At 47.0% G+C, this 13,276-nt stretch overlaps 1 protein-coding gene across 1 annotated transcript in view; it reads right to left on the bottom strand.

Moving 5' to 3' along the window:
* Positions 1 to 9,129, bottom strand: part of AKAP1 (A-kinase anchoring protein 1) — a 168,341-nt gene extending 159,212 nt beyond the window's left edge. Inside the window, exon 1 of the mRNA XM_086954046.1 lies at positions 8,979 to 9,129. The gene's annotated coding sequence lies outside the window, so the exon portion shown is untranslated. The remainder of the gene's footprint in view (positions 1 to 8,978) is intronic.
* Positions 9,130 to 13,276: the final 4,147 nt, after the last annotated feature.

Here is a 13,276-nt window from a genome sequence, read left to right as displayed (position 1 = left end):
AGCGTATGTCCTTCCAGGTATTTGACTAGCTTCGCTTTGATAATGGATTCCATCGATTTACCAAAAAGTGGTAACAGATATGGGGCGGTAATTTATCGGTTGCTTAGGGTCTGCGTTATTTTTCTTTAGGATTGGCCTCACAATGGCTTCTTTCCAGGGAGTAGGGAAGGTGGCACGTGTTAGGGACACATTAAAAATTGATGTTAGTGTGGGAACCAGGGCGGGTGCTAGTTTTGCTAAGATCTGGGCGGCCGCTGGGTCTTTAGGAAATCCGAATTTAGCTTTTTTTTAGTTTGTCAGCTACCTCGTCCTCGGAGATTGTTCCAAAGTCAGATAAATTCTGCTTTATGGGGTTTGTGGTGGAGAGGTCTGCATGGCATTATTCACTTGTTGAGCCTATTTCTGTGGGGAATGATTCATGGATTATATTTATTTTATCTTTGAAATAGATAGCTAATTTATCAGCCCAGTCCTGAGACTCCTGTGCGACCTTTTGGCAGGCAAGGGGGTTTGAGAACTCTTTTACGATAGAGTAGAGTTATTTCTGTGAATTTCCAGCTGCTTTAATTTTTTCCCCCAAGATAGGTTTTCTTAGCAGTGGCTATTCTGCTCATGTATTCTTTATGTGCAATTTTGTATTGTAATTTGTCATCGGTGTTTCTTGATTTGCGCCATTGTCGTTCATCTTTCCTTGTAGATTGTTTAGTGGTTTTCAACTCATCAGTGAACCAGGGCGATTTCATTTTCGGGCAGTTTATTTGGCGTTTAGGGGCTATAAGATCCAGAGTCTTACTGATTGCGGAGTCAAAGTCTAGTACCGATTTATCCAGCTCTATGTCCTCGCTTATTCTCGGGGTGCAAAGGTTTTGGAGAACGCTTCTAGGTTAATCTTTTTCCATGGGCGGCTCATCTTTTTTTCTTTAAGGTGATCAGGAGCAGACTCACTGGTTTTAATGGTGAATTTGATTATTACATGGTCTGACCATAAGACGGGAATTAGTTCATTTATACGCGTTTCTTGGGAGTTGGTGCATACAATGTCTAGCGTGTGACCTGCTTTGTGTGTGGGGTCGGTTTCGAGTAGTCTTAGGTCCAGGGACTCAAAACGGTTCATTAGTTCCATTGTGTAAGGGTCCTCGTGTTTTTCCATGCGGTGGTTGAGATCGCCTAACAGGAAGTTTTTATAGGCTAATATATGGGGTGCTAAGATGCTAACTAGCTGGGTGGCAAAATTGGCTTTGGTTTCTGGGGGTCGGTAAATCAAGGCTCCTTTTCATGACTCCTTCCTATTGTAGGCAAGAGAGAAGATGAAAAACTCTCCCCAGGAGTCCAAGTATGTGGCGATGATGTTAATTTCAATCTCCGTTTTGTAAATTATCGCAGTCCCTCCCCCTCGTTTCCCGGTTCTATCTAGTCTGGCTATTTTGTAATCAGAGGGCAAAGCTGCCGCTATGTCCGGGCCCGATGTTTCCAATAGCCAGGTCTCGGTTATAAAGAAAAGATCCGGGGCTTCTTGATCAAGTATGTCCCAGATCTCTAGTGTGTGCTTAGGGAGCGACCGCACATTTCCATATAAGCAGGTTAGCAGTTTGCGTGTTGACGGAGGGCTAGGTTTAGTAGAAGGCTCAACTTTTGCTAACTGGGTCGAGTTGAGGGACAGGAGCTCTGTGCGAGTATAAGTAATCATTTTAGATGTTATATTTGTTTTTACCTGTTTGCTGACAGCGGACAGGCGCAGACAGGCAGGGCTTGACTTTGGCGCGACTTAGGCGCGCTGCCTGCGCGTCGCTGCGCGAGTCCGCTGCAGGAGTGGGCGGGACGGCCTTCCGGGGAGTCTAGAGCGCTGACTGGTGTGGGCTACCGGAAGCGCTGTTGTGGGAGGAAGGACCCCGCCGTGCTAGCGGCACAAGCCGTGACGGATCGGGTGTCCAACAGGTAATCAGGGGCACAGATTCAAATTCAACACAATACTTATTTCAATCGTTGTGAAAATGCTTACAAAGGATGCCTTATTTAAAACACGGCGCAGCACAGTTAAAAGTCAAGGTGCAAGCTGGCTCTTAAAATCAGTCAGTCTCGTTCTTTGTTACCAGTTCAAAAGTGCTCAGGTGCTCACGTGCAAAATGCTGGCTTGTAAGTTTCAATTTTTACAGTTCATGCAAGTTTTAAAATTCATACAAAGTTAAAAAGCAGGCGAAGCAAGAGCTGCCTTTCAATCAAGCAATCTCTTTGTCATCTGTCTGCCTTTGGGCATGTGGTGGGTCCTCAGCATACATGTGCGTGCAACTGTATAAGTAGGACCAACTTTTCCCATAGAAGATCCATTTTTAGGTCTCGCCTGTCGATGCGCATGCGCATCGAGCAAGCGAGACTATGGGGGCTTATCCACTCTTTATCCACACTGCAAGGAATCGTGGCGATTCCTTGCAGTGCCCGTGACTTTTAAGCTCAATGCGCATGCGCATTGAGCTTAAAAGCGCGTGCACGTCCGTCTTGTTTTACCCGCTCCGCCCCCTCCCCTTCCCGCCGTGTCGCATTTCTCCTCCCCCCTCCCCTCTCTTCCCTCCGGCTTGTTTGTTTATTTGACCCGCTCCGCCCCCTCCCCTTCCCGCCGTGTCGCATTTCTCCTCCCCCCTCCCCTCTCTTCCCTCCGGCTTGTTTTTTGTTTATTTTACCCGCTGTGTCGCCGTGTCTCCGATCCTTTCGCTTGAGGAGAAAATAACGCTAATATACAATTGCGGCACAGTACACGTGAGCCTCGCCGAGCTCAAGCGCCCCAATGCTGACAATCAATGCATCACTTCACTCGAAATGGCAGAGCAAACACCCGCCCCCCAGCACGCACCACCAAAAGGAATGATGCTGTGACCCCCAACGGAGCACCACAATGGCAATTACCTCGTACAAACAGCAGCCGCCAACACGCAACTCTGAACGTAAACCCGAACAACACGCATGTGCCATCACCAGGCTATCAAATCCACCCGTGATAAGTCAACCAGCAAAGGCCAGAGCACACTGACAAAAGAGAAGGCGGCTGCTCCAGACTGGGACGAGTCTGCACAAAATGCTCCAATGTCCGACATCCCATACAGAACCGCACCACCGTCAGCTCAGCCGAGCTGGTCGAAAAGGGCGAGCTGGTCCACAGAGCCCCACGACAGCGATGCAGCCGCCTGGCTCCATGGAATTAAATGGCCAGCAGGACTGCAGTGCACTAGCACATGACAAATGCTCTTAGACTGTCGTGTCTCCGATCCTTTCGCTTGAGGAGAAAATAACGCTAATATACAATTGCGTAGAATGGTTTGGTTTTTCATTTTTACTCACAGGTTTACTTTGCTGGTGGCACTGCCTTTATAAGAGGCCTGCTAAATACTGCTGCTGCTCCAAGAACAGTGCCCGCCTCCACGTCGTGCTGAACTCTGGCGGCAATGACTCTTGCGGTGCGTGTGCCGGGGCGTGGTCACGTGGAATTTAATTTGGAAAAAAAAGGTTACGCAGGCTGTTGTAGACTGCCCCTACCCCCCACAGGACCAAATGCAGTTATTTACTTTGTATGACGCCACATGTAGTGAGTTTGGAAGCGTCCTGCTTAATGTGAGTTCAAGTTGGCAGACTAGTATAGTGTAGACCCGGCCCAAACTGAGTTTTAAAATGACGTTCGGAAGCCCCCCCACCTTTCACTTCTGAAAGATATTGAGTCATTTGACACACAAAAATACTGACTGGAGCACAGAAGTGTGTTTTCACAACAAAGAACAGACGTTAATTGTTACAGCACTGTAGTTTTGCAGCAAAATTGAGTTTGCGATGCACTCGCTATTTTGGAGAGTTGCACTACAAACGCAGAAAAGCTATGTTAGTGCAGAAACTGTAGCTGTAAAATTAGCTTGTTGTTAACCCCACTCACCCACACTGTACTAGAAACAATTCCTGATTAAAACATGAACTCCAACAAGCAATGTGGCGGCAGAAGGCAAGGCAAGGTGTGGACTACAAGATTACTGGCATGGCAGGCACAAATGATGCGTAAGTCTTTGAGTCTTTGCACATACATACCTAGAAGATCACCTCACACTCACTCACCCTCACCCTCTACCCTCACTCACCCTCTACCCTCACTCACCCTCTACCCTCACTCACCCTCTACCCTCACTCACCCTCTACCCTCACTCACCCTCTACCCTCACTCACCCTCAATCCCTCACTCACCCTCACCCACCCTCTACCCTCACTCACCCTCAATCCCTCACTCACCCTCACTCACCCTCACCCTCACTCACCCTCACTCACCCTCACCCTCACTCACCCTCACCCCCACTCACCCTCACTCACCCCACTCACCCTCACTCACCCCACTCACCCTCACTCACCCTCACTCACCCTCACTCACCCTCACTCACCCCACTCACCCCACTCACCCTCAATACCTCACCCTCACCCTCACTCACCCCACTCACCCTCAATACCTCACCCTCACCCTCACTCACCCTCTACCCTCCCTCACCCTCCCTCACCCTCACCCTCCCTCACCCTCCCTCACCCTCCCTCACCCTCCCTCACCCTCCCTCACCCTCCCTCACCCTCCCTCACCCTCCCTCTCACCCTCACCCTCACTCACTCACCCTCACCCTCACTCACTCACCCTCACCCTCACTCACTCACCCTCACCCTCACCCTCACCCTCACCCTCACCCTCACTCACCCTCACTCTCACTCACCCTCACTCACCCTCACTCACCCTCACTCACCCTCACTCACCCTCACTCACCCTCACTCACCCTCACTCACCCTCACTCACCCTCACTCACCCTCACTCACCCTCACCCTCACCCTCACTCACCCTCACCCTCACCCTCACTCACCCTCACCCTCACCCTCACCCTCACCCTCACTCACCCTCACCCTCACTCACCCTCACCCTCACTCACCCTCACCCTCACTCACCCTCACCCTCACTCACCCTCACCCTCACTCACCCTCACCCTCACTCACCCTCACTCACCCTCACCCTCACTCATCCTCACCCTCACTCATCCTCACCCTCACTCATCCTCACCCTCACTCATCCTCACTCACCCTCACTCACCCTCACTCACCCTCACCCTCACTCACCCTCTACCCTCACTCACCCTCACTCATCCTCACCCTCACTCACCCTCACTCACCCTCTACCCTCACTCACCCTCAATACCTAACCCACCCTCACCCTCACTCACCCTCAATCCCTCACTCACCCTCAATCCCTCACTCACCCTCAATCCCTCACTCACCCTCAATCCCTCACTCACCCTCAATCCCTCACTCACCCTCAATCCCTCACTCACCCTCAATCCCTCACTCACCCTCACCCACCCTCACTCACCCTCTACCCTCACTCACCCTCAATACCTCACCCTCTACCCTCACTCACCCTCAATACCTCACCCTCTACCCTCACTCACCCTCAATACCTCACCCTCTACCCTCACTCACCCTCTACCCTCACTCACCCTCTACCCTCACTCACCCTCTACCCTCACTCACCCTCTACCCTCACTCACCCTCAATCCCTCACTCACCCTCACCCACCCTCACCCTCACTCACCCTCACCCTCACTCACCCTCACTCACCCTCACTCACCCTCACTCACCCTCACCCTCACCCTCAATACCTCACCCTCACTCACCCTCAATACCTCACCCTCACTCACCCTCAATACCTCACCATCACTCACCCTCACCCACCCTCACTCACCCCCACCCTCACTCACCCCCACCCTCACTCACCCTCAATCCCTCACTCACCCTCAATCCCTCAATCCCTCACCCTCACCCTCACCCTCACTCACCCTCACTCACCCTCAACCCCTCACCCTCAACCCCTCACCCTCAACCCCTCACCCTCAACCCCTCACCCTCACACAGTGCAATAGGTCTCGGAGCATTTGAGTTAGACCTTTTAGAAATGTTTATGGCTTTTTTTTTTAATTCTTTAGCATTGGCTACAGGAAACAAAAATGCTAAAGATTTACAAAAAAACCCATAAACAATTCTAAAAGCACTAACTCTAATGCTGCGAGACCTATTGCATTTCCAGTGCTTGTTTGTTTAGCCAATAGCTTTGGTGCCGTTAGATTGATCATGATGAAATGCTCAAACTAGTAAACAAATTAGTTAAACTGCGGTCTGAAAAATTTAGGGGCGATTTGTCAGGCGGAGGCAGAGGGGCTGGGGGTCCCAAACGCTTTTTCCCATGCAATATCTATGGGGATTTTGCAGTTTTTAGACACTGCTACAACCCAAACAGCTGAATGGAATTACACCAAATTTCATAGAAAGCTAGATATTGGTACAAAAAGAGCACTTTGTTACTTGCTGTAAATCTGTTCAGTAGTTTTTGAGTTATTAAAGAATAAAGAATGTGTATATCTAGGGACACAAAAGCATTGCAGATCTACTCGAGGGGTTTCAGACAAAAAGCATGGCCTTGATAGAGCGCCCGACTGCGACCCCCCCCCCCCCCCCCCCCCCTGAGCGCACCTGCCCGCCCTCTGAGCGCGTCAGAATGAGTGCATATATATTTGTTTTATTTTGCTGTCAAATTTACATATCCGCCGCAAAGAGTAAGGCTGGGAGCCCTGGTCTAATCTTTTGATGCACATCACTAATGGAGCGTCTTATGTTTAGGTTTCAAATTGCAAGAAAAAGTACAATAAAAAGTAGCAAGCAGACTATTTGCAGAACGTACACTACAGCTCACCACCTTTCATCAATGTACACATTCAGTTTCCTAGTTGAACAAATTATTTTGAGTAGCAGCTGATTAAGTGAATACCTGGTCATTCAAATATGTAGTAAAGAGAAAAACAAAAATGCAAATATCACTACTGAGAAATACACTAACGACCTTGGATACTAAGGGACATTAGGCAGGAGAGGTCGGTATGCGCTCAGGTGCCTGGCACGTCTTACTCTAGTGAGTCCCTGTGGAAAACTGCCATGCATGATCTATTCAAGGAAAGGACATTTCTCGTTCTTGAAAAAACGGGTCACACATGCATAGGACGCAATGCTACTATACTGATAGATATTGACAGATTACGTAGGTGCTAAATTTCAATAGGGTTCCACTGCTAAACGTCTTTGCATCTCGAAAGAAACATAGCCAAGAACCCACATCACACGAAAAAGAATCTGCAGTGACATTTAGTTCTCGGGTTTGTATGCCTCTAACTGGAAACAAGCAGCACGCTATAGAGGAATCACATTTCAAATATATAAATTCGTCACCATCACCAGGATTAACGAATACCGAGTTAATGAGGGTATCGCCTCCGAGTGATCAAAAAACTGACCTGGCTGTTCATCTTATTGCAAGGTTCCTTTCCGCCCGAGCTGCTTTGGCCTAAAAGCATTCACCAATGTAGCAGTCCTCACAAGCCCCAAGCCAGGATGAGTGACACTTCTATTCTAAAGTTACAGCCAGCGCACTGCCCCCTGGGAGGCATTCTACCATGACCTACCGACGCTTAAAATAAGGACCCCCAAGTATAGTATTCTTACGATGGAGGCCGCCTCCTGTCTAAACGCATTTCCGTACACACGCCTTGGCTTTGTTGTGCTGTGTTACCTGTGTGTAAGGCGATAGCTCGACGGGTGACCTTTGAAACCGAAAACCAGCGTAAAGGCTGGGCGACCTTGTGGTACAACTGCAGGTCATTCGCTTGCAGAACGTAGTCTTTTCCTGAATTAATACGATCGCCAGATAAAAGTAAACAGTGTCCACGGAAGTGATCCGTCGCTGGGAAGAAAAAATAATCATATTCTTTTGAAAGAATGTATAACAAAAAAGCAACTGGTTTAAATTGGAAGAAAGGTTATCGATCGAAAAAAAATAGCAACACTGTTTACCATTTATCTGTTGCAACAATTTATCAGAATGTGAGAAAAAAAACACAACTGGTAAAACAGTTGTGCATGCCGCCGCGAACCAGCCAACTGCTACAGAAAAACGCCAGAGGCCAAAAAGTCACCGTGGAAAGTTTAATGTGGAAGTACACAAGTCTAATGCCATGCACGCAAGAAGCTCCTGTGATTTGTCGTAATAAAACACTATACGAAAGATGAAAACTTGTAAGCGGCGCACGAGCCGAGCACAAGATTAGGACAGGAAGCCGATAATTCTCCGTCACAAAAACATACCCGAGTGGCTCACGGAAAGTCAAAACGGTAGTGTCAAGCTAAGAGTCTACGCTGTGTAGCCTATTTACACCATTTGGATTGTCTCTTCCTTTAAAAACTACAAGAGTATATCGAATTTTGCAGCGGGTATTTGCTTTACAATACACAATTCAGCTGGTGTGTTCTGCCTGCTCAGGTATCAGTTACAAGAAACGTGTGGGCAGTTGATCGACCTTATACATACACATGCGGACAAGACTTGCATCTCTAGTTATTACATTTAAAGGAGCACTGGCTAGTAGTGATAGCAGGTCAAGAATCATGGTATACATTAACCAGTGAACAGACTGGTAATCACTTTTCACTCATACTGTAGGTTGTGTTAATAATATTGACTACTATACACCAAAACAACTAGAAGGCCAGGTCCTAGTCACAAATTAGGGCTCCGAGACAGCTAAAAGTTGAATGAGAGAGCAGGCGCACCAGACAGCAAAGCGGAGACAAAACAGGAGGGACAGCGTGGCTGAAAGAGACAGTCTAAGGCAGGCCTGACACACACGCCAAATAAGGTATTATCACGCCCTGACAGACACAACAAAAGTAACAGAGGAAGATTTTTACCATAAAGACTGAGCGATGGACACAGGGGCAAACAAGCTACATAACATCCAGGTAGAAAAGGACGCGTTCAAGGTGAGACTGCAAGCAATACGAAAGAGACAAGCGAGTGAGAGGCGGGCACGCAGGCGTGTCTGCAATGCAAACACGCACAGACAGGTGTCTACGGTCACACGCATCGCTACATTCACTTCTCGGTCTCGCCCGCAGAGAGCTGCAATCACGGGATACCTATACTATCTTTCTTTCTCCCCCTCTTGTCCGCTGTGCACTCACTGTGTGTCCGTCGGTCCCCTGTCGCCTCTCCCACGTGCAGCCTGCAGAGCATACACCGCCTGGCCCAACACATTCAACACCACAAGCCGCAGCACACAGCCCTGCGTCACCGCACTCAGCATCGCGAGACCAACGAGGTCCCTACACTCTCCTAGCGCGAGAATATGAAAACAAGCTCCGTTTCAACATGACGGCATTCCATTTTGAAATGGTGCTGGATCTGACGCAGTAGCGAGTCCAAAACTAAAAACAAACGTTGATACAACTGGTATAACATGTAAACACCTATCGAGCTGATTTAATCATGTCTGCTATAATACATTGAAGCAACACTACAATGTAAAACATGTTGAAGCTAGTTCATTGTTTCGAATTGCTGCCTCATAATACTAACTACATGTGTGTTTTCAATAGCGTTACATGTAATTCTGTGAATATTTGCGGAATGCTTGTGGCGATAACACTGCTCTCATGTTCATAACCCTGAAGTCTAGTGTGTTGATGATGGTAATCTGTTTTCTGGCGTCCCACTCCAAATATGTAAGAAGCCCGACAAAGAATGCATCTTGGCGACGTTTATGTGCGTGATTGTGGCCGCCATCTTTAAACTACCCACACAGGGATATTTTTCACAAGCAGACCTGCAGCGATCCAACTATTACTTTCGAGGCAACAAAATATCAGTTTTCTGGAATTAGATGAATTTTTCTTGAAAACTATTTCAACATACAACCCATTGTATTAATGTCAATTATATACGTGAACCAACATATTCTATTGGTTCACTGCTGTTGTTGCTATGGATCAGAACATCAACTCCTCGAATATTCCACCAACTTTACTTAAGAAGCGACTGCTGGAAGTTTTACGTGAAATGTGAACATTTTTACTTCTTGATCAATGACTCATTTCTTTGACCCCTACAGCCAGCAACCAATTTGCTAATGTTTTTACTTTGTCGCACGTCCGCAAACCTAGGGAAAAGCAAATGTAATATAGCGTTGATGTGATTGTGGAGTCCCAGGCTTCCCCGCAATAACTACTCAGGCTGCGGGGTATAGGTGGCAAGATATATTTATTTATCAATTCACTATGGGAAGAGCGCCGGGCGTCTTACTACAATCGCGCTCCGACTCGCTCTCTGAAGCGCGAACTGCCGTTCGCACATGCGCGCTCTAGCCCTATGCGTGTTGCGTCACACGCACGCTGGCGCGGCTAGAGCGCTGACACTACATATCTCCTCCTTTTACACAACGGAATTATTACAGTTCAATGTCCAAAGTTCTCTCACTCAAAGTCTCTAAGGTGTGCAGGCCTGACTATCACTCTTCCAGCACGCGTGCGCCTTACCGGAGTGGAAGCTTCGTGGACACCCTCGGTCACCGGGCTCCCCACTCTTTCTCTCCCCTGACCATGTTCATTTCTCCTGGGCTTTGCTTCTTTGTTTGCTGATGTCTCCCTCACACTCGGTCCCACTAGAACTTCACTCTCTATGCACGCATCTTCTTCTCCATGGCTTTCGCCGTCTAACGCTCTTTCTTCTGCTTCTCTTTTCTGTCTCTGAACATGAGTGCTATTTCCTTCCTCATCCGGCCACTGCACAATTTTATTAATCTTCGCCATACGATCCTGGGACCACACTTTTCCATCGCTGAGAAGTGCTGCTCTGCTGTACACTTCTTCCACTTGTAGGGGTGGGCTGTACTTGCTCTCTCCTTTCTTCCTCAGTACTGCCTGCTTGACTCTCACCCACTCCCCCTTCTCCAGAACCGAATCTTTTACCTTTCTTCTCTTGTTGTAATGTTCCGTGTACACCTTCTGGGCCTTCTCCAAATTGTGCTGGACCACGGCCAGCAACCATTTACTGGTGATGGTCTTTTCTCTCCATACCACATTCGTGAACGGATGCCTGCCCCTTAGGATCTGGAAGGGACTATACCCTGTTGAGGGGGGGTGTCAAAGTGAAAGTCAATTTTATTGTATAAAATTATTAAAAATTATTACAAAAGGCATTTAGATCATCATAGAACATAAAACACGTGTTAAAATATTAGCAAATAGAAACTGTTTGCCAAATGACAAAGTAAATGTCATATATTTCAATTTGGTGGTGTGATTCCATGTTCAGCTTGCTGCAAGAGAGATTGGGCTTTCATCATATATTTGACCCCCCTGCAGGCCAACATAGGACATGATCCATCTAGCCATCGAATTACAGCTTGCCTACATGTCCGAATGTTCAATTTGTTAAAAATGTTCTTTAAAAGCCGTCTCCTCAAATCCTTAAGCGCCGGGCAAACACATAGTAAGTGCATTAATGTTTCATTTTGATATCCACATAAATGACAATGGGGGTCAGTGTGACAATTTTTCCAGGATGGTAACAAATCCTTTGAAAACTGTAGTCCTAGTCGATGTTTTATATATTTTTGTTTTAGGGAACTATTAAAGTGGCTTTCCGGGTAGGTCTGTGATTTTATCCCGGAATATGAATTTATCACAGTCCACCCGTGTCGTCTTTTTGCGGTATTTATTTTATCTTCCAGATAGGATTCCCATTTGACCACGTTGTTTGCAATTTTGTCAAAAGTATGTCTATCTGGCCTCGTGTCCCAAATGTCTTCAATTCCTATACAGTTCAGGGATTGGGACAAATAGCCTCCCCAACTGTTTGGAACGTGTAGTTTCTGCTGGGTGTCAATTTCTTTCCAGCACAGGTTGTCCAATGAGTCGTCTTCTGACATGCGTATTTTATGACAGAGTTTCAGAAAGGTTCCCATACTGCGAAACTTCTGATTTAGAAGGCCAAATTCTAGACGAACCTGCGCCGGTGGCGACGATTTTGGGAGGTTTAGAACTGCCTTGTATACTTTTGTTTGTAGGCTGTTTAACAGCCCTGCTTCTTTGCCACACCAGGTGGCCAGTGCGTATGACAAGGAGGGTAGGGTTTGTGCTTTTATCACTTTCAGCAGGTGTGTATAATTTGGACAACTTCGTTTTTTTTGTAATTGCCGGTATGCGTAGATCAGAGACTGTGCTTTAGCTTTTAGATCGATTTTATGTTCTTTATTCGTCGGCCCTCGCCCCAATTTCAAACCTAAGTACTTATAGGATGTTTCCTCCTTTATTGGGGAACTATTTGCATACCATTTGAATGTTGGCTTTTTTGGATCCACAATGCGGACAACTTTAGTTTTGTCTTTATTCAGTTCCAAACATTCGTGTTCCAAATAAGTTGTCAAATTGTTGATCGATCTTTGCAGGCCTATTGGTATTTGACTCAGAACGACAATGTCATCTGCATACTGCAGGAAAGGGATAGGGAATTTTGACAAGTAGGGTGGATGGCATTCCCCGACCTCCATGTGGCTGATAATGTCTGCCATGTAAAGGTTGAATAAACTTGGGGCCTGTACACAGCCTTGTTTTAAGCCCTGTTGTGTTCTAATTTCGTCCGTTACGCTGCTACCGTCTCCTAATTTTACTCGAGCCCAGGTGTTACTGTACAAGCCTATAATAGCCTCCAATAGCTTCTTCGGGATACCCCATGATCTTAGTTTTTCCCATAGCCGGGTTCTGTTCACTCTGTCAAAGGCTGCTTGCAGGTCTATAAAGCAAGCGTACAGTCTCGTCTTCCTTTTTTCAGCTTTTTCCTTCAGGAGCGCCAGGGTTATCAAGTTTGTTAGTGTACCGGTCCTTGGCCGGAAACCAGTTTGGAACATTGGTATCATGTTCGTGTCTTCCATCCAGTCCTGAAGAAGTGATAGTAGGCATGACCCGTATAATTTTGCCTCAACATCCATCAGCGAAATCAGCCTGTAGTTCCCCGGCTCGTTGTGATCACCTTGTTTGAAAATGGGGTGAATTATACTCCCATTCCAGGATCTCAGCAGTTTGTTCTGATTGTAAATTGAATTGAAGAATGGTGTTAAGTATTCTGCCCAGAATTCAGGTGAATATTTAAAAAAAGAGTTTGGAAGCCCGTTAGGACCCACTGCACCCTCTTTTTTCAGGCGATTTATTATAGCTTTAAGCTGGTCTGTTGTTACTACGGTGTTGGGCACGGCGTTCACTAGTTTTTCTGATTTACTAACCAGTGTGTTTTCAAATTGGGTCTCATTTCCACTACCCAAAGATTGCTTCAGATTTTCATCTAGTGAATTATCTCCTTTTCCTAGGATAGTTTCCGCATGTTCGGAGTTTCTAGTGCATA

The sequence above is a fragment of the Lissotriton vulgaris genome, chromosome 2_1 (genome assembly GCF_964263255.1).
Source record: "Lissotriton vulgaris chromosome 2_1, aLisVul1.2, whole genome shotgun sequence".
Classification (NCBI taxonomy): Eukaryota; Metazoa; Chordata; class Amphibia; order Caudata; family Salamandridae; genus Lissotriton; species Lissotriton vulgaris.
The sequence above is the reverse complement of the archived record's forward strand: the minus strand, read 5'-3'. Positions and strand labels throughout refer to the sequence as shown.